The sequence below is a fragment of the Pleurodeles waltl genome, chromosome 9, assembly GCF_031143425.1.
Source record: "Pleurodeles waltl isolate 20211129_DDA chromosome 9, aPleWal1.hap1.20221129, whole genome shotgun sequence".
NCBI lineage: Eukaryota > Metazoa > Chordata > Amphibia > Caudata > Salamandridae > Pleurodeles > Pleurodeles waltl.
Genome location: NC_090448.1, coordinates 172,956,497 through 172,975,616, shown reverse-complemented (window position 1 = coordinate 172,975,616; position 19,120 = coordinate 172,956,497).

Sequence of the window (19,120 nt, the reverse complement as noted above, 5' to 3'; positions counted from 1 at the left end):
CTAATGCCATACATGCTGACATTGGTCAACACACAATGAAATGCTTACCATACCAAATATAACACAATGCAATGACACCCCAATTGGATTACCACCTACATATCCATACAGTGAACATCTACTTTAGTACTGTGTGACACCAGAATTGCCCACAAAATCAGATATTGCAAACAATTGCAAATGAATCAGCAATCTGGGTGAAACACACACAACTGTAGGCTTACAACACAAATTACTCAGGAACAGCATAAAGAAAGAAAAGTAAGTGCAGAACAAATGTGTACCCAACAAAACAACAACTTGGGTGTATTCAATCCAAATGATTGAGAGCAAAGGGCTTTGGCCAGTCCACATCAGTTTATGCACATTACTGTGCCCACACTTGACAGGGAACCTCCACAGGAAGTGGCACCAAGTGAGCAGTCAGGAACCTGAAGGATCATCCTTGGGTGGGATGGGGTCAGATTTATGATGGGTGGGTATGGGAGGGGGTATTTTTCTTTGGAGCAGTGGGCTTCTTCTTTGGGAAGGGGTATGGGTGCTTGCAGAGGGGCAGGTGTGGAAGGGTAGGACATGAATGTGAAAGGCATGGGTTGGGATGTGGGTGGGGGCCTCTTGCGTTTGGGAGGGGGTTTGGCGGTAACAGGGGAAAGGGCAAGCTTGAAAAGGAAACTTTCTTTGGGAAAATGGGTAGGGTCATCAGAAAGGGTTGGGGATTTGGAGGATGAGGAAGTGGCTGGTTTGTATGTGGGTGTAGATGCCTTGAGTGTGTGGATGTGTGAGGTATGCTTCTGTTTGGGTGGTGTTTGTTATGTGTGTGAGTGTGTGCATTTGTGTGTCTTGGGGTACTAGGAGGTAGAGGTGCTGGGTGATGTGGGAGTGCTAAATGTGTCTGTTGGGGTAGTGTCCATGGGTATGCTGATGTGGTAGATGTGTCTGTCTGTTGGGGGGTGTCTGTGGGTATTGTGGATGTGGTGGATGTGTCTGTGAGTGTTGAGGTGGTGTCTGCTGCAAGGCTGATGTGGAATTGTCTGTGAGTGATGTGCTGGTGTCTGGGGGATGGCATCTGAGGTGTGAAGGTCAGTGGGTTATGAGCTGTTGTCTGGGTGTATGGTGAGTGTGGTGGAAGTGCCACTTGCTGTTGTGGTAGTGTTTGTAGATATGTCGAATGCGGAGTGTGGGCCAATGGGGGTGGTGGGTGACGTCTGTTGTAGTGATGGCTGATGTGGTATCTGTTGGTAAATGTCAAGTGCCTGCGTCCTTCTGTGTCTTGTGGTGTTTGAATCGATGTGTGCTGCATGTGTGCGTTGAGGTGGGTGTGTGTGGATGTGTCTGTGTGCTTGGGATAGGTAGAGGAATAAGGTATTTGGATTGTCAAGTGGAAGGTGTGGGAAAGAATGTGGGGGGTGGCTGGCTGCTGTCATTGAGGTGGCCAGAGCCTAAAAAGATCTCTGTGGGCCAGACATGGCACTATGAATGCCTTCCAGGGAACCATTTTATTTGCAAACACTACCATGACGTCAAGTAGGCTCCAGAAACAAACTACATCAAAATGGCTCCTACATGTACCATACCATATGCATGCATGCTGCCTGAACTGTCAACAGTTGCCTACAGGAAAATCAGGATCTCAGACAACTCCAATTGCATGGCTGAAGTTGTGCAATCACAGTAACAATTGAACAAGTAGGAGACCACAACACCTTCACTGATTTGCTGCATGGAGCTGATATCCGTTGTCTGTTGTCATACAATAGTAGGCTAATGCCAAGTTTATTCCCACAGATCCCACACAAGGTCATGCAGACATTTGTTGGTCACATACACAATAACACAACATAAGAAATGATGCCACAAAAACCTGACATGTTGCTGACAGCAGTACAGTAGCCTGACGAAGGTGACATGGAAATACTCATGTCACACTGGAAACATATCAACAATGCACACTTCACCATGTGTAATTTGTCCTAATGAAGTCATGGAGGTAGCACTGATGCTCAGATATGCTACACATTTGGCATGAAAATGTACACTGTTGTCAGTGAGATGTGTCTAAAAATCCACATCACAATGAATCAGCAAGCCCCAGGGATATCACCACGGCTGTCAGGCACCCCTTACAATGACATACTCTGATTGCATCAATAGAAGCCATTAGTTCTCTGTATGTTAGAAAGGCCCAGAGATTTGCAAGTACTTGTAGAAGGCTCTCAACATGTTGCCCGATAGGAAGCTATATCACTATCTCAACCACATGTGATTCCAACATAACTGCAAGTCACTCCATGATGCATGCCAACAGTCAGGTAACAAACGTTCTCCATTACACATGTGCACATTTCCACATGATTCTACATCAATGGCATGGAAATACACATTGTGTGTAAATACTCTAGTCCTACCTGTCATGTCCCTTATTTCTACTTGCGCTGTTCATGCCAAATGACATTCAATGATGGATGAGGGTATGTGTCAGCCAACAATCAATGGTAACACACTCCTGTCTGTGGCACCACATGAAGTTTAGCTCCATTGCAAATGTCCAATTCCAAACCCAGGTTGGCATGCATATATATGTGACGGAATACATAAATCATCCCATTAACACAAGTAGACCATGCATGAAACAGCAGTGTGCACATTTTGTCAAAAGAGAAGGGGACACATGCTAACATGTAGGCACAAGGAATGTTGGCATCAGTGATGGCACATAGATCATGTTAATGGTCATTCCCTACTTACCAATGGAATGTTTTGATGTGTAGCTGAACCCAAAGAACAATGTATGATCTGTCACATGTATGATGGTCAACTTCACATGACAGACAGTAGTGAGGCACCAACACTCGCCACACACTGAATACAAGTGGCCTCAGGGGGGCAGATGCCAAATTACTCACTTGACCAGACACATAGCTGAGGACAGTGATCCATCATGTCTTTTTCTTTGGCCTGTAACACAGAGGAGTAGTGGTATGTAGGGTAGTATTTACACCCTTTACACCAACTAACATTACTTGATTGATTAATGAACACAGCCATGAGTGGTCCCTGGAGAGCTAATTGTTTGTGGATTGTACCCAAGTGTGTCCTAGGTCCCTGGGCTACTGGGCAAGGCACATCAGTATGCAACAAATCACATATCTACACAAACAGATATTCATCTAGTGTGTCATACATGGCCCATCCCCAATCATCAGGGGGAGAGGTCAGAATCTAACACATCAACTTGGCTATGTGGCAAGCAGGAATATGCCCTTTACTCATCCCCTTTTGGCTGCTGTGCTCCCCTCACATGCCCATCAAGGTCCGGGTACGCCACCACCAGAATGTGGGCCATTAGGGGCCTCATGATCGGATGTGCACCCTACCCACGTTGGGAGGATAGCCCCAGCTGGATCTCAGCGATCTTCAGGGCCCAGCTTCTCAGGTCCTCCCTCCTCTTTCAACAGTGAGAGCTCCACCTGCTCTAGACCCCAGAGTCCACACCTTTGGTGCAATGGCTCTCTCAAACTCCATCTTCTGATGGCCATTTACCTGCATAGATGCAAGAGACAAATCAAGCAATTACAAACACAAGTTTTTGCCAAAATAGTTGTGTCCCACACATCAAAAACACCAAGCAAAAAGTGGTCAATTTGTCAAAACTCCACAACTGTAAAGCAGTGAGTACGGGGACATAACTAAACACTTTTGGATTCATCTGCAACCCAGTACCCTGCTCATGGCCTATAATGACTAAGCAAACCTATTGACATCAGGTAGCCCATGCTCCAGCAACATGTACTGTGATGTGAGCCACAATGAAACAATACACACCAATGTGGGTTCTAAAAGGTAAACTCCTCGGACCTGACTGGACGGAAACATTTATACTCTGCAAGAATGACTCACTGTATACAGTCTTTACAGGCAACAACCATAGTACAGACTTCATCCTTACACTTGAGAGAAAGTGAAGGGGCTGGCATGATGGGTACAAAATATGTCTTCCGTGTGCACGTGTGGACATGTGGCCTACCAAATGCAGACTCATGCCATTTCAGGGTGGGGTTCTGTGGTTTGTACCTGTACAGAGATGGCATCCAACATACAAAGGTATTCATTGTACAATGTCTGCTATGTAACCAAGCTACTGAGTCACATGTCAGGCCTCCCAGGAATCTACACACTTTCTGCACTGTTGGCCTGTTATTTTTGCAATAACCCTGTACAGACAAATATGGCTTCTGTGGAGGTGCCACCAGAGCTGTGGGAGCAAGGGGCCTGTCATGAGTCAAATACACACTTTGGGAATGATGCAAAATGCACATATGGACTAGTTCTGGGAGTTACTTCAGTACCCACTCCTAATCTAGTCAATGGACTGCGGCATTCAGGGCAAGTGTTGCAACTAGAGCCTCATATTGGCCACATGGCAAGACCTGCAGGTCTACAGGGAGTGGACACAGACACTCTCCCACAGCCTGGACTGCGCCCCATACTGGGAGATACATTGAACAGGCCCTGGTCTCTGCGAGCTGAGTATGACCCTGCATGTCAATCACATTTCCATCACTACCATGCATAACAGTATATCATGTGGCTTGTGGCTTGTGCGGCAACCCGAAGAACATAGTGAACCATGATATGCCTTCCAGACAACAGTTTGATAAGGCTAGATGTGGGGTGAAAGATCTGTTGCATAATACACATTTCTTACAAGATGCTCAAATGACTCAGACAAGATGGATACGCAGCTCATGCTGTCATGCACATACATGTTGTCTAACATGTACAACCATTATAAACTAGGTAATGTCAATGGGTGGCAGTAAAGTCTCCTTGCCCAGTTATGTGAACAAGGAGGATCTAGGACCCAGAAAAATATCACAGAACACAATGTGAATGAACATAACATGTAATACTGGTCACGAATACCTCTATCATGTACATCTATTGAAACTGCACAGACTACAACAACAAGCACGCAAGCAGTTTAACTGGCACACAGGGGCACTTTGTCGCATGTGAGGAGGGAAAGGATGGTGTTGAGCAGAGTCAAATGTACCAATGAGGTACTTACCTGCTCCTCTGGTGAGCCATAGAGCTGTTCATACAGGGGAAGGACCTCACTCACAAGCCTCTCCAGCTCCTCTTGAGAGAAGGCAGGGGCCCTTTCACCTGGTAGAAGTGGGCATAAATCCTCCCAGAGGTGGCAGCCAGCAGCTGAAGTGGTGGAGGTGTTGTTGGCATCAGTGTCAGGAGTCAAATGACTGATTTAGCAGAACACGGTGTACACATTTGCACACATATGCAGTCATCAGCATCGACGGACACAGCCATTGGGCCATGATTGCCACAGGCAACAACTTTAGCCTATTGCTGTGTCTGCTACGGTTAGAACCACCTACTACGTGGATGACTTCAACTAGAATAGAAGACACAGGCGGTTCCTGATGTCCAGTGAAGTAGGTCAGGAATCCATCATTTTGGAGGCTTGAAATGCTGTATATGGCCCTTTAAAATGCACAACAACCTCAATATAAGTTTATTAGCATCACAAACATCCTCAATATGGCTTGTTGTGTAAAGGTCCAACTACATAACCACCAGTGTAGTGTGTTGCAGGGCACAAATTGCATATGTCGGCGGTGCACTGTCCACCACCGCTGATGATATTCGCTGATGATATTTTTGGGGGTCGGAAAATGCAGTCACGTTTTAAGGGTCAGTTGTGTAGCAGATAGTTGGGAGTCACCTGAATCCATGTTGTAGGCATGTGTTGACAACCATGGGGGTCACATTTGACCTTTGTGTAGTTGCCAGCTGTGATATGTACTGGGTGTCATGTCTATCCAGTCAGAAAACTTTGTCACATGAAATTGTTGGCATGCATCATGTTTGTTACTGTGGGCACAGTGACTATTGGTACAAATCATGTCTTTTCACACAGGAACCCTGGGAGAGGGAGGATGCAACAATCTCCTGTCTACTGTCGATTGTCAGGCCTTCAGACTATGGAGGAACTCCATATCATCCAGTGGTACCTTATGAATAGGCAAACAATAGTGGATTTATACCATTGATTGGAGCCAGATCTGATGCCAGCTAACAGTAATCCAACCTGCATACCACCCATTGTACTAATCATGTCAGTATTGCACTTCCTAGCCACTGGGGCCTTTCAACATAAAGTGACCCTATCTGGTGATCTGTCCCAATCTATGTTCAGTCTGGGGTTGAAGGATTTACTATCAGCAATGTGGAAACACATTGACAACAATTTCAGGTTCCCCCGATTTTGAGGATTTAGCCAATTAGAATGCTCAATTATTTGGTGTTTCTTGCCTCCCACATGTGGTGGGGGCCATTGGTGGCACACATGCTGGGTTGGTACCACTACAGACCACTGAACAAGTCTATCACAACAGAAAATTGTCCATTCCATCAACATTGTCTGTTCTGCAGAGCTCTACATTTCAAATGTGTGTGCCCATTAACTAGGATCAGCACATGATTCCTTCATAATGCCGAACAGCCCTATACCCCAGCTGATTTCACAAATGTAACCAGAGAGGACCTGACTGGTTGGCAAGTCATGTCTGTCCTGATTGTGTGTGAGTAATGTCAGGTGCTACAATCATAAAGTGAGTGACTCATTGTTGCACTTATGTCCCATTCCTTAACTTTAGACTCAGCATATCCAAACTGCCCTTGGTTATTGACGCCGCTGAGGAATTCAACTACGCCAGGGGAAGTCTGCTTGAATGAGGCATGGAGTGGGCCTTTGGGCTCCTGAAGGCCAGATTTCGCTGTCAGGACAGGACTAGTGGAGCACCCCTCTAGTGACCCAGGAAAGTGTGTCAGATCACTGTGGCATGCTGAAGAACAAAGTGGGCATGGAGTGGGCCTTTGGGCTCCTGAAGGCCAGATTTCACTGTCAGGACAGGACTAGTGGAGCACCCCTCTAGTGACCCAGGGAAGTGTGTCAGATCACTGTGGCATGCTGAATGCTCTACAACATTGCCTTGTACATCCCAAAGGAGTGGGAGCCTGCAGTGCCACTGGGTTAGAATGGTAAAATGCCAACTACAAATGACAGTGATGAAGAGGGAGGAGCTGACTTGCAAAAAGATTTCATCCATAACTATTTCTCATGAGTGTAAGTATGTATTGTGATGTCATGACTGCGACTGTACAACGAACTCTAGTTGTGGGAATGTGTGGAGTATGTAGTTTTCCAAACAGCTAGTGAGCACATACACTGCAAAATTCATACAAAGGCTGATTGATAAGATTGTCTTTGACACTTCCCTACCTTGATGATGTTGCTTTGTTTGTGTCAGAAGTATAGCAATGTACTTTGTTTTCCAGATGCTTTCTATGTAACTTGTGTCATATCTGTGGTTTCATGCCTATTCTCCATGTTTCATTCATTGTACAGGTACCTTCACCATGACATTTTCATGTGGACATTTCAGAGTTGTGACATTGGCAGGTATGTGATGCCCTTCTGAGATACGAAGTATTCATGGATTGTTCCAGATAATCTAGGTTACATAATTTGGAAGTATGAGACCTGTGCCAAGACAGCTTGAACACTTTGTGGATGGAAGGTCTGAGGTGCCCATTGAACTTGATTTGTGTCCCGTGGTGGGTCTGATGCATCATGTGTGTCATAACGTGGTCATAAAATAGGTAGCTCTACCTTACGACTAAGTCATTTTCTATTCACATTGGCTAAATACTCCTTTTGTATGACCTGTATTTACCTGTAGATGTGTTTCAGCATTGTGGGCCATGGTGCCGATGCAAGAACACTGACATATGTTTGTATCATACCACCTGATGCATGAGCATTGGATTACAATGTCCCTGTGATCAGGAACTGTTGTATTGCCATCTGTTTGAATCTTGGATAATGTGATGTTGGATTACTTTGGTGTGACGTGATAAGGCTCAAGCATATGACATCAATTACTTTAATGGTTGCCTATTCTACTTAACAATGTGATAAATCCCTTACTTCCATGGTCTGGAAGTCTGTACCTGTAAATATTTTAATTTATTCACTATGAGTCAATCATGTAAGTGTCCAGTAGTTCAGATATATTGCCAGCGCGCGTGCTGAACACTGTAATACATTTTCCAGTTTGACCAGACACTTGTATGTATGTGTTTTTGTGGTATGGTTGTAATTCTGAGCTGGAAATTATGTATATGCAACATATCCTATCTTGAACCCGTACCTTAGATCATCATCATATGGTTCACATGGTCTGACATATCTACATAGCTCAATCTGAAAGCAAAATCAGCAGACAATGAGTCAGTAATGGAGGATTTTATTGTGAAGCTACAAATAACAGAAAATATATGTGTCATGAATCAACCAAAAAAAATGTGAAGGTGTCAGTCATAGTGAATGATCTCATTGGAGTAGATGCCACACAACTGGAAGCCCAAAGTCCAGAATACTCATTCCATTAGAACTGAAATGTGGTTCAGAATCAGTTCACAGAATGAACGTGTGACACACAAAGGAGGACAATAAGGAAGCGGTCACTTGCTGGCTGTGGTGGGTGTCTTGCCATCTGCACCTTCTGGATTATTTGCTGGACATCCCCTTTTTTTCAAGGGGTGGGGGTGATCAGCTGCTATAGAGGGAGGGTTGTCTTTTGCTGGTTCTTCCTCTGGCTGGACCTCCCTTCCTTTGGCTGGCACTGATGTTGAGGAGCCAAAGGTAGGGGTAGACTGGTTTGTAAAAGCCCTGCTCAGGGTGTTATGTATATCCCTCAACACCCCTGTTAGGGAGGCATGTTGAAATTGTGGGCCTCCATCTGTTCATGCCTGTCCCTACGCATGTCCCTCTGTAGCTGCTTCATTTCCTGGAGCTCTGTCACCACCTGGCCCATCACACCTTCGGACTCCTGATAGACCCCCAAGATGTGGTTGATGGGGTCCTGGCCAACAGCAGCCCCAGTGGCTTCACCCTACAGGCCCACAGCATCCCTGTCATGCACCCTATCCCCAGGGCCTGTGCCTAGACCTTCATTCTCCGAGGTGTTGCTCAGCACTTCAGGATCCAGGACTGGGGGGGGGGCACAAGATGGTAGACGCTGTGCTAGGGACACAGGTAAAGGGGTGAATGGTTTCCTGTGATGTTGATGGAAGAGGGCTGGGAGTTGACATGGTGGGCACAGTGAGACTCACTTTTGCCATCTGATCAGGTAGCCCAGAAGGACTAGAACCATCCTCCACATCCATAAGTCCAGGAGTGTCATCTTCACTGAGGGCTTCATCCAGGGGGGTAGTAGTAGATTCTTCCGTGGCCTCCGTGTGCCCAGCTGCAACTCGACATATTGATGAAAAACGTACATTGTTACTGGTAGAATTTTGACATCTACCTCCACAGGTTTTGTTACAGTAAGCAGAGACCTTGGGAAAAGTTAAGTTGTAGGTAATCCAATTGTGCCAAGTAACCATGGTATAGAGTGATTTGACATGACATTTGTGAAGTATGCCAACCGAATTGGACTCAGGCAGATGATGAGATGAGCAGATCAGCTGCACTTGGGAAGATGGCCTGAAAATGACATTTTGCCACCAGTGCAAGCAACACCCCGGAGAGACAAGATATGGCTTTGACCATCTGGATGCCTAGTTGAGTAGGATTCAGGCAAACCCAAGACTTTGTGGTATATGTGACTGGAGTCATCATGTGCACAGTACTGTGTCAATGTCTCTGCTGCAGATACCAATCCGGTGATGCATCTTGAGGCCTTAATACTTGTTGTACGCAATGGGTAAGGTGTAATTCCTATTCTCAATAGTTCCATCCTGGGTTAGCAATTCAAGATGGAGCTAGATAGACAGACATGTCTCTGAGCTGATCATGCTGTGCATCTTGGTCACTCCCAAGTGAGTATACTTAAATTGAGAGTTGACAAACAGGGGTATTTGGGCAAGTGAACACTGGGCTGGTGGATGGACTTACAGAAACAGGGCCTCCTGGGATTTTTTGTCGGATCAGTCCCTCTACTTCATACACTTGACAAACAATATCCTCCCAGATGAGTAAACAGCATTTGAGAGTCAGCAAACAGGTGCCCTTGGGCAAGTGACCACTGGGATGGTGTTTGGAGTTAGTGAAACAGTGCCTCCTGGGAGTTGCAGTCATTTCACTCCCTCTACTACACACACTGTAAACATGGTGTCCTCCCAGGTGAGAACACTTCAATTGAGAGATTACAAACAAGAGTAGTTGGACAAGTGAACACTGGGATGGTGATTGGAGTTAGTGAAACAGTGCCTCCTGGGAGTTGCAGTAATTTCAGTCTCTCTACTACGCACACTATACACCTGGTTTCCTCCCAGGTGAGAACACTTAAATTGAGAGATTACAAACAAGAGTATTTGGACAAGTGAACACTGGGATGGTGTTTGGAGTTAGTGAAACAGTGCTTCCTGGGAGTTGCAGTCATTTTACTCCCTCTACTGCACACACTATATACACAGTATACTCCCAGGTGAGAACACTTCAATTGAGAGATTGCAAACAGGAGTACTTGGACAAGTGAGCACTGGGCTGGTGTTTGGAGTTAGAGAAACACGACCTCATAGGAGTAACTCTCTGTACTACACACACTAGGCACATTTTGGGTAATACATGTCTGTATGCAGGCTTCATTTAGGTTTGGGCATACATTTACATATTGAGACATGCCAAGAGTACTGGGATGATTTTTGATATTGTAAGACATATGGCATGTGACAGGCCTTGGTAGCTGTGATGTTGGGTCCAACAATACAAATTGACAGTTTTAACACTCACATGCTCAGTGTATTGAATTTTGGTGAAGTACATAAAAAAACAATGGCAAAAGCTGAGCTGTAAGCATGCCGAACACTGAATTTGTGTGGCAGTTTTTGTGTTTTGACTTACCAGACTCCAATCCCCCAGGTATTCCTGTCAAGCCCTCAGGATGCAGGATGACCAAGAAGACCTTCTCCTCCCGGGGTAAGAGTATTAATGGGGCACTGGGAGGGCCACCGCCAGTCTTCTTAGCCTGCAGCTGGTGCCTGGAGACTCTAAACTCATCCACTGAAAAAAGTGTTTTTTTGGATTGTGACATGCCTGACAAATAAAGGGGGTGACAGTGACTAACTAAAAAAGGCAAGTGAATATGGGTAAAATAAATAGACGATGTTTGTGAAGGGTGTAAAATGTGATGGTGAAAAAAAGGGCTGCCTTTCACGAAAAATGGATGCCAAGACATGTGGTCTGTCTTGCAGTGGAAATGCAAAGGATTGTAGTCCATGGAAGGGTGTGTTTTATAGTGTGCTTTGCAGGTGTGTCCATGTGGCCAATGTGTGTCAGCTGTGTTGTTTTTGAATTCACCCAATGTGCACTTGCCTGTAACTTTGGTGGATTGAGACTGCGGCGTCCGATGGCCATTGGCTGACTGCCACCAGGAAACTACCACAGCCACTGTGTGATTGTGATATGCTCCCTGGTTAGCTGCTGCACTGATGATGCTGGCGGTCGGACCGCCTAGTTACAGGCTGTTGTGGCACTGGCAGTCTGCTTTTTTTTGCTTGGCAGATGGCAGCCCTGCCTGTATAACTCGTAATATGGTGGTCTTGTGACTGCTGGCGTGGCGGTCACTTTAAGACCGCCAACATGGTGGTCCGACGGTCTGACCCCCAAACTTGTAATTGGCCATAAGTCACAGGTTGCAACCTCCAACCAAGTAAAACCGAATTGGCATATCCAAACAGGGCTCCATCACGGTCAATCTCAAATTATGCCTAGGTCCTAGTCTACTGCGAACATTAACTACCATTACTGCTTTGTGCTTTTTGGTGCTATTTTCAATTAAAATTTTAAAATTCATATCTCTGGATCCCCGTATTATATTTTTGTCATTTTAATCATTACATTTTACTCTATTTTTATCCATTTTCTAATTTGGTTTGGGATTTTTACTGCTTGGTGTTTTGACATTATTACTGTTTTGGTAAAACATAAATACTTTGCATATTTCCCTAAATTAACCATGTCTGCACTGGGCCTTAGCTACTAGAGAGTTGAGCTCATGTTAATCTAGTGACTTTGAGGATTCACCGGACAAGATATGTGATTATTTGTCGAGATGGGCATTCGCCCACCAAAATAATAATCCTATTCCTTACACTAGACAATATGGGCTGCCACAAAAAGTCACTATTGACACCATTTGCAAAGTAATCTGTACCATCATGTGTGAATTCATGGACAGAATTATAATTAGGTACGTTGGGATATGTGGCAAATTATATTTTTTAGATTTTGTATTAACATCATAATATTCATTCCACTACCGTTTTTAAGGGAACTTGTTTTTATTTATTGAAAACATTTCGAGGTGTTAGGAAACGAACGTCTTTATGCAATGTTACTTTTCTTCTGAACTTGAAGTCTAGATGTTATTCATTCATTTGTAACCAATATTTTTGTATTTCAAATGCATTCTGCGTTTGTTTTCATGTGTTCACTACACACTGACAGAAAGTGTGTGCGCGGGAAAAGAGATGCTAAATACTCCTATTAATTATTAAGTAGGAAGTTTTTGTCAAGATCGCCTAACTGATTATCTCATTCAATCATTTATAAAGGCAAAACAAAACAGATTTGGAAAGGAAACCATAGGCCTGTCACCATCCCTCTTGTAAGAAAAAACAGAAAACCTGCTCCTGCATGATAATTAGAGCATGAAAATTGTGTTTCGGCTTGAATTTCATTCATAGCGATATCTCTACAGCGTTCCCTCTCTGTTCCTGCAGGGCAAGTCCTAAAAGTCACTGCTAATAATCTGCGTTTCACACAAGAGACACTTCGTTTCATATAGTGTTGGTCAGCAGTAAAGCTTGATTTTTCACTCCTACAAACTGTTAACATTTTAAAACAGTGTCTGCAAGCACGTTCCTCGTTATATTTAAACCTCTTTTCATGTATGCCGTCTCTAAAATGCTGATGCTGTAAAAAAAGGTGAACTGCTTTATTTCGAGATGAAAATGATGCTGGGGACATAGAGGCCGTGAAAGGGAGATAAGACTTGATAGAATACATATCTTTGTAATGTGGACCATATCAATCAATGACGTTGTGCGAGCAGTTATTCTCACACTTCGGGGTCCCAAAGGAGTTAAATATTTTGACTGGAGTCTTTAAAGTGTCTGTGATTGTCCAGGAGGACATCACGAAGACGGCATTGTCAAGATTCCAAAGAAGGGAGCATTAACCATCTGTAACTGCGGATGTGAAATAACCCTTCTGTCAAACTCAAGCAAAATCCTGTTGAAAAGCATTACACAGTGCATTTCTGATGCCATAGGGAACAGTTAAGAAAAGAACAGGCTGGGCTTTGCAAGGTCCGAGGGTGTTAATCAGATCCTTACTCACATCATAGAGCAGTGAATGGATGGCAGAGACAATTATACATTACCTTCATTAATTTTGAGAAAACGTTTGATAGCCTAAACATGAGAGCCTCTGGCATATACTGAGATCTGTTTTCATACCACAGCAGATAGTTCTCCTCCTCAAAAGCTCCTATGATAATTTTGACTGCAAGATGGGAAATAGTGAGTATAGCTTCAAAGCCAAGACTGGTGTGAGACAGGTATGCATGATGCCAGCATTGCTCTTCAGTCTAGTCATGGACTGGATGATGCAGCGCACAACTGACTCAGACGAGAGGCAGCAGCTGGACCTTATTCTCTAAAGTGGAGGATCTTGACTATGGGGATGACCCAGCCTTGCTCTCTCACACTCAAGAATATGCAGGAAATAAATGCATCACCTCAAGATCAGCAGGAGGAAATCAGAAGTTATGCCATTCAATATCCTAAACCCTTCACCAATCAAGGTGGGTGTAGAGGACCTAGCAATGACTGAAGATTTCACTTACATAGGCAGTATTATAAGACATGATGGAGGGGCCGGAAGTGACATACAAGGCAGGAATGTCTTCAAGATGCTGAACAATGTGTAGAAGTCATCTCCGTTTTGCACCGACACCAAGTTGAGGCATTACCAGAGCTGCGTTCTGCCTGCACTTTTGTATGAAACAGAACGCTGGAAGAAGACAGAAAGCGACATCACCAAACTGTCAGACTTCCACACAAGTAACCTGAAAAGAATCTTGCACTTTTTCTGGCTGCAAAACATCTTCCACCAGCAACTGCTCACCAGATGCAACCAAGAGCGTGTGGACACCCTCATTGTGAGAAAAAGATGGAGATAGTTAGGACACTCCACCTGAACAAGACTCCATCACACATTGGACCCAAGAGGACAAACGGAAGAAAGGCAGGACAAAGTACACCCAGGACAAATTGTGGAAACAGAAATGAAAACCCTGAACCACAGCTGGGGCACGTACAGAAACTTGGCCAAGATAGACTGAAGTGGAGGTCCTTTCTTATTGCCCTATATGCCAGTCTCCACAATCAACAATAAATAAGTAGTAAGGATTAATTCTCCGAACATTATCCAAAGTAGCACTGCCACACACATATATTTTTCATGCAGTCAATTTTGACTTTTACCTGAGGCATTGCCTGTTGTTCCAAACCACTCACCTGTCTTTGAAGGTGCAAGATAGAATATCAACAAATATATGTAACTGTCAACTGCTGCACAATAAATGGTCATAGAAAAATCGGAGACTCTCCTGATTGGTGCTAGGATGTTCATTCATCAACATGCTGATAATGTTAACCACATGCAGGTTAATACTCACAGTGCCAGATGTGAGTGACATAGTGCAAACTGCTCGGATGATGTGTATGTCTATATTTGTAAACATCCTTAAGGTCAACTTCTTCAAATGTTGGTTATTTATTTTTAATTAATGTTATTTTTGTTTACAAAAGTCATATAAAATATACCTAAGTGTTAGACTTGTCAGCCTTAGGGTGGTCTTCCCCCTAGCTTTTGACTGCTGCACCTCACTTTTGTTGATCTGTTTTTGTTGGCCTTAGGACTCTGGGTACTTTACCACTGCTAACCAGTGCTAAAGTGCATATGCTCACGCCCCTAAAACATGGTAACATAGGTGTATCCACAATTGGCATATTCAATTTACTGATAAGTCCCTAGTAAAGTGCCCTATCTGTGCCCAGGGCCGGTAAATTAAATGCTACGGGTGCCACCCACCTAAGCAGCCCTTTAAACATGCCACTGCAGAACCTGTGTGTGCAGTTTGACTACCATGTTGACATGGCATTTAAAACCCCTTGCCAAGCCTTAAACTCCCCTGTCATTACCTATAAGTCACCCCATAAGGTAGGCCCTAGGTAGTCCACAGTGCCGGGTGCTACGTAACTAAATGGCAGGACATATACTTTTAAGCTTTACATGTCATGGTAGTGAAAAACTCCCAGATTAGTTTTTCACTACTATGAAGCCTATCTCTCTCATAAGGTAACATTAGGGATTTCTTATTACATTTAATAAGTGTAATTCCTGATGAGAAGGAGTAGACGTCATGTTTAGTACCTATAGAATTGTCATGATAAAACCTCTTTTTTGGGAAAGTCGGATTTACTATTAACAATTTTGAAAATTCCACTTTTAGGAAGTCTGCATTTTCCTGCTTCTAGCCTATTGCACCTGTAGCCTGTCTCCAATACATGTCTGAGCTGGGGTGACAGCTGGTTTCCTGTATTTCCTCTAGACAGCTCACACAATGGAAAGATAGGTGTGAGTCAGTGGCCGTCTGCATGTTGATGGGACATAATGGGTAGGTTATGAGGGAGGAGCTTGACCCAGTCTAGCACGACCAGATAGTGCTGGTTGGCGCTTCAAGCTTCTAAACACTATATTTGCAGATATGCTCTAAAAATGCATATCTCGACTTCTACTTATTGGATTTTTGTTGCTTTGGTCTTGTTTCCCTCACAAAAATATGATCAATGTTCTAACTTGGTGTGAAGGCTTTTTGTAGTGTTGTCACTGAGTACTGTTTTAATTTTTAAACAAATACTTTACATATTGCCCTTAAATTTAGCTTGCCTGCTCTGTGCCAAGCTACCAGAGGTTGAGCAAGGGTTCATTTATGGTGTGCAACTGATTTACCCTGACTTGGATTGTGGTCCCTACTTGGACAGGGCGCACACTTAAGCCAACTAGATACCCAATTTCTAACAACAAGCAAATTCGTGGGGGCCATCTGTTTGATACTTAGCCTGGCTGGGCTTCTCTTTTGAGCTTATTCGCACACTATTTGCATAATCTCCATCAGACCCCACCAAAGTTCCTCAGAAACCTTCTTCTGAAGGGTCAGCTTCGATCCCTCAGGCAAACGCTTTTTTGCTTTGCACTAAAACAACCAGAATTAATTAAATACGTTTTGCCCTTCTTCAGTAAACAACAACTTGCTTGAAAAGAAAAGGGCGACACAAAGCTTTGAGCATGACGATCCACAGTAGTTGACCCCTGTTTGTAGAAGTGCTTTTATTGATAGTTGGCACTTTTACCAGAAAGCAAATGTAATATCTGAGGTTACAATATATTTTGAAAAAAGTCTAATGTACACGAGTGCCATACGTCTATTTCCTGTTCATTATGCTTTACTTGTACATTTTGTGCGCCGTACGTTAAAAGATGCAAAAAAACGATTTTTATCGTTATTGGACATCAATTACTGCGCCTGCTGCTATTGATCTGCTATATAATCTTGATACTGTAAATGTATGTTTAAAACATTCATTTAAAAAAAATCTTTTTTAATGTTATGAATTTCATATACATATATATGGCTATAAAAAGAAACGATAAACTCAATGATTACAATGATCACAGCATTAGTAGCATACTTCACAATACACACTACAGATGATGACGCTGACGAACTAAATTAATGCCCACACATTTGTTTATGGTCAAGACAGACACGCACCTAAGGTCCTGTTTTCTTCCATTATGTGTTTTCTTGTTGCAAGAACACATCATTTCTTCATATATACGCTCTGGTCAGTATCAAAGCTCCGATAATCTGAATGAAACACATTTCCCAAAGATAATAAACCAAAATAAAAGAGAGGCTCTAACAGCAGCATGCTAATCTAGCTGTCCCTGCCATAGTCATGGGTCCCCCCACAACAATAAACCTCTGACTTTTACCAAGGATGAACCGGGAGGGCCACGCTTCATGATACGTTCTAATGAGAGGGCAACAAAGTTCGCATCCTAAAAAACAACATCATGTCTAATCAAATTGCCTCTAGTGTAAGACTGACAAAGCGCTAGACTAGTTCTCCACAATTTACTTACCAGGGGTCCAGAACCGCATTTAAATCACAGACCAGGGAGGGAAACCATATAGCAATGCCATATTTCAGCAAGGAAAGATCTTTCTAAGAGTGGCGATGGTTCACGCTCTGTACTTATTTATAATCGGAGCTCTGAATGGGATTTATAGATGTTCCTGACACTGCTTTGAGTCCACTAATTTCAACAACTAAGGTGATGATATATGCTCGGTCTAATATAGGAGTACTATAGGGGCTTCTTCCCTAGATGCCAACAGATGTAAACTCGCCAATTACATAACCTTTGATTTTACTAAGTTAACACTGAGGAAATTATGATGTAAGTATGACTGAAGTATTGAAGTACAACTCAGTTATGACTACCGTGCCGAGTTGCATAAAAAGAGCTTGCTCTGTCTTTGCTCCCAGTTTATGGGGCGTTAGTGCTAATTGCTCCCACTATCTGATCCGTATGATGTACACAAGAAACAAGATAGGAGCTACGAGACAGTTCCGGAAAACCCCTCTTCCAAAACTGCATTATCCAATAATAACAATTTCGTGGGTGGGTTTCTACTTAATCTGGTAGTGTTTGCCTAGACCATTGGTTCCCAACCTGTGGTCCGGAGACCCCCGAGGGTCCCCGAAGCCTCCTCAGGGGATCTGCGACTGCTCAGAAAATTAAAAAAAGTTAACAGATTAGGTTCACAGCTTTCAGTAATGGCTTAGTGGGGGTCCCCGGAATTCCAATAATGATTCAGCGGGGGTCCCTGGTTTCCGGTAATGATAAAGTGAGGGTCCACAGAAGTCAAAAGGTTGGGAACCACTAACCTAGACTAAAAGATATGTCTCCTATTGCCAATTGGCATAAGAAAGTGACTAGCACAGTCTCCTACGTTACTCTCAACCAATAGTTAAATGGCTGGGTGGATTCAACTCAGTTACAATATCTAACAAGTTTCTTTGAGGTAACCTCCATCTGGCCTACGATTTTCCATGACTTTGCCCTATTACCATATCAACAGTGTAGAATAAGTCGACGAACGTCAAATGTGCAGCGCCTTTCTTGAGGAAAGTCAACTTTGAAAGAGCCAGATGGAAATCCGAGCACTGTTGCTGTATGCACAGACCTTCCCTAATACACATTTGAACATTTGACAGGACATCAACTTACTTTGATTAATCTTGTATCCTTCCCAACATATTGTCTTCATGGAGCTTCAGCAATGAGTCATTCAGAGTGGTTGGATGATAACAAGTATGGCATGGGTATTGTCCTTAGTATCTGCAGCAATACATTGGTGGATTTACGAGGAGTCTAAGATGCCACAGCCACTCACCTTGTTTTTTGTTTCTTTGGTCTCCAGGTGCATCTCTGGGGTGGTTAACAGGTGACAATTGAAACAAAAATAAATTGCATGCATTTAATATTAAAAAGCAAACGATTTATGTGCACTCATACAAGTGACTCCAATTTTACAATTCAGTTCCTTACATTTAAATGTATATGCTGTGCAATTCATTGATTGTCTGCTTAGTTCGCCTCAGCTTCTGCAGGGCCCAAACAGGGTCAGGATCGCTTATAATTTGGCAACGAGTTATGGTAATAGAATCAGAGAGAAAACTAGAGTACAGTAGGTGCAGTTTCACTGTTGCCAGCCTGCTTCTGCAAGAGGAAGAGGGAACCTGAGTATAGGGGTCAAGCACATATTTCAGTTTTGTTAAGATGTGCAAAGATCTGGGTTGACTTCTATGCACGTCAGAGACCAGAGGGTTTAATTGTCAGAGGGGCTGAAGGATGGGGGTGAGATATGGACAAAGGAGGGAGTGGTAGTCA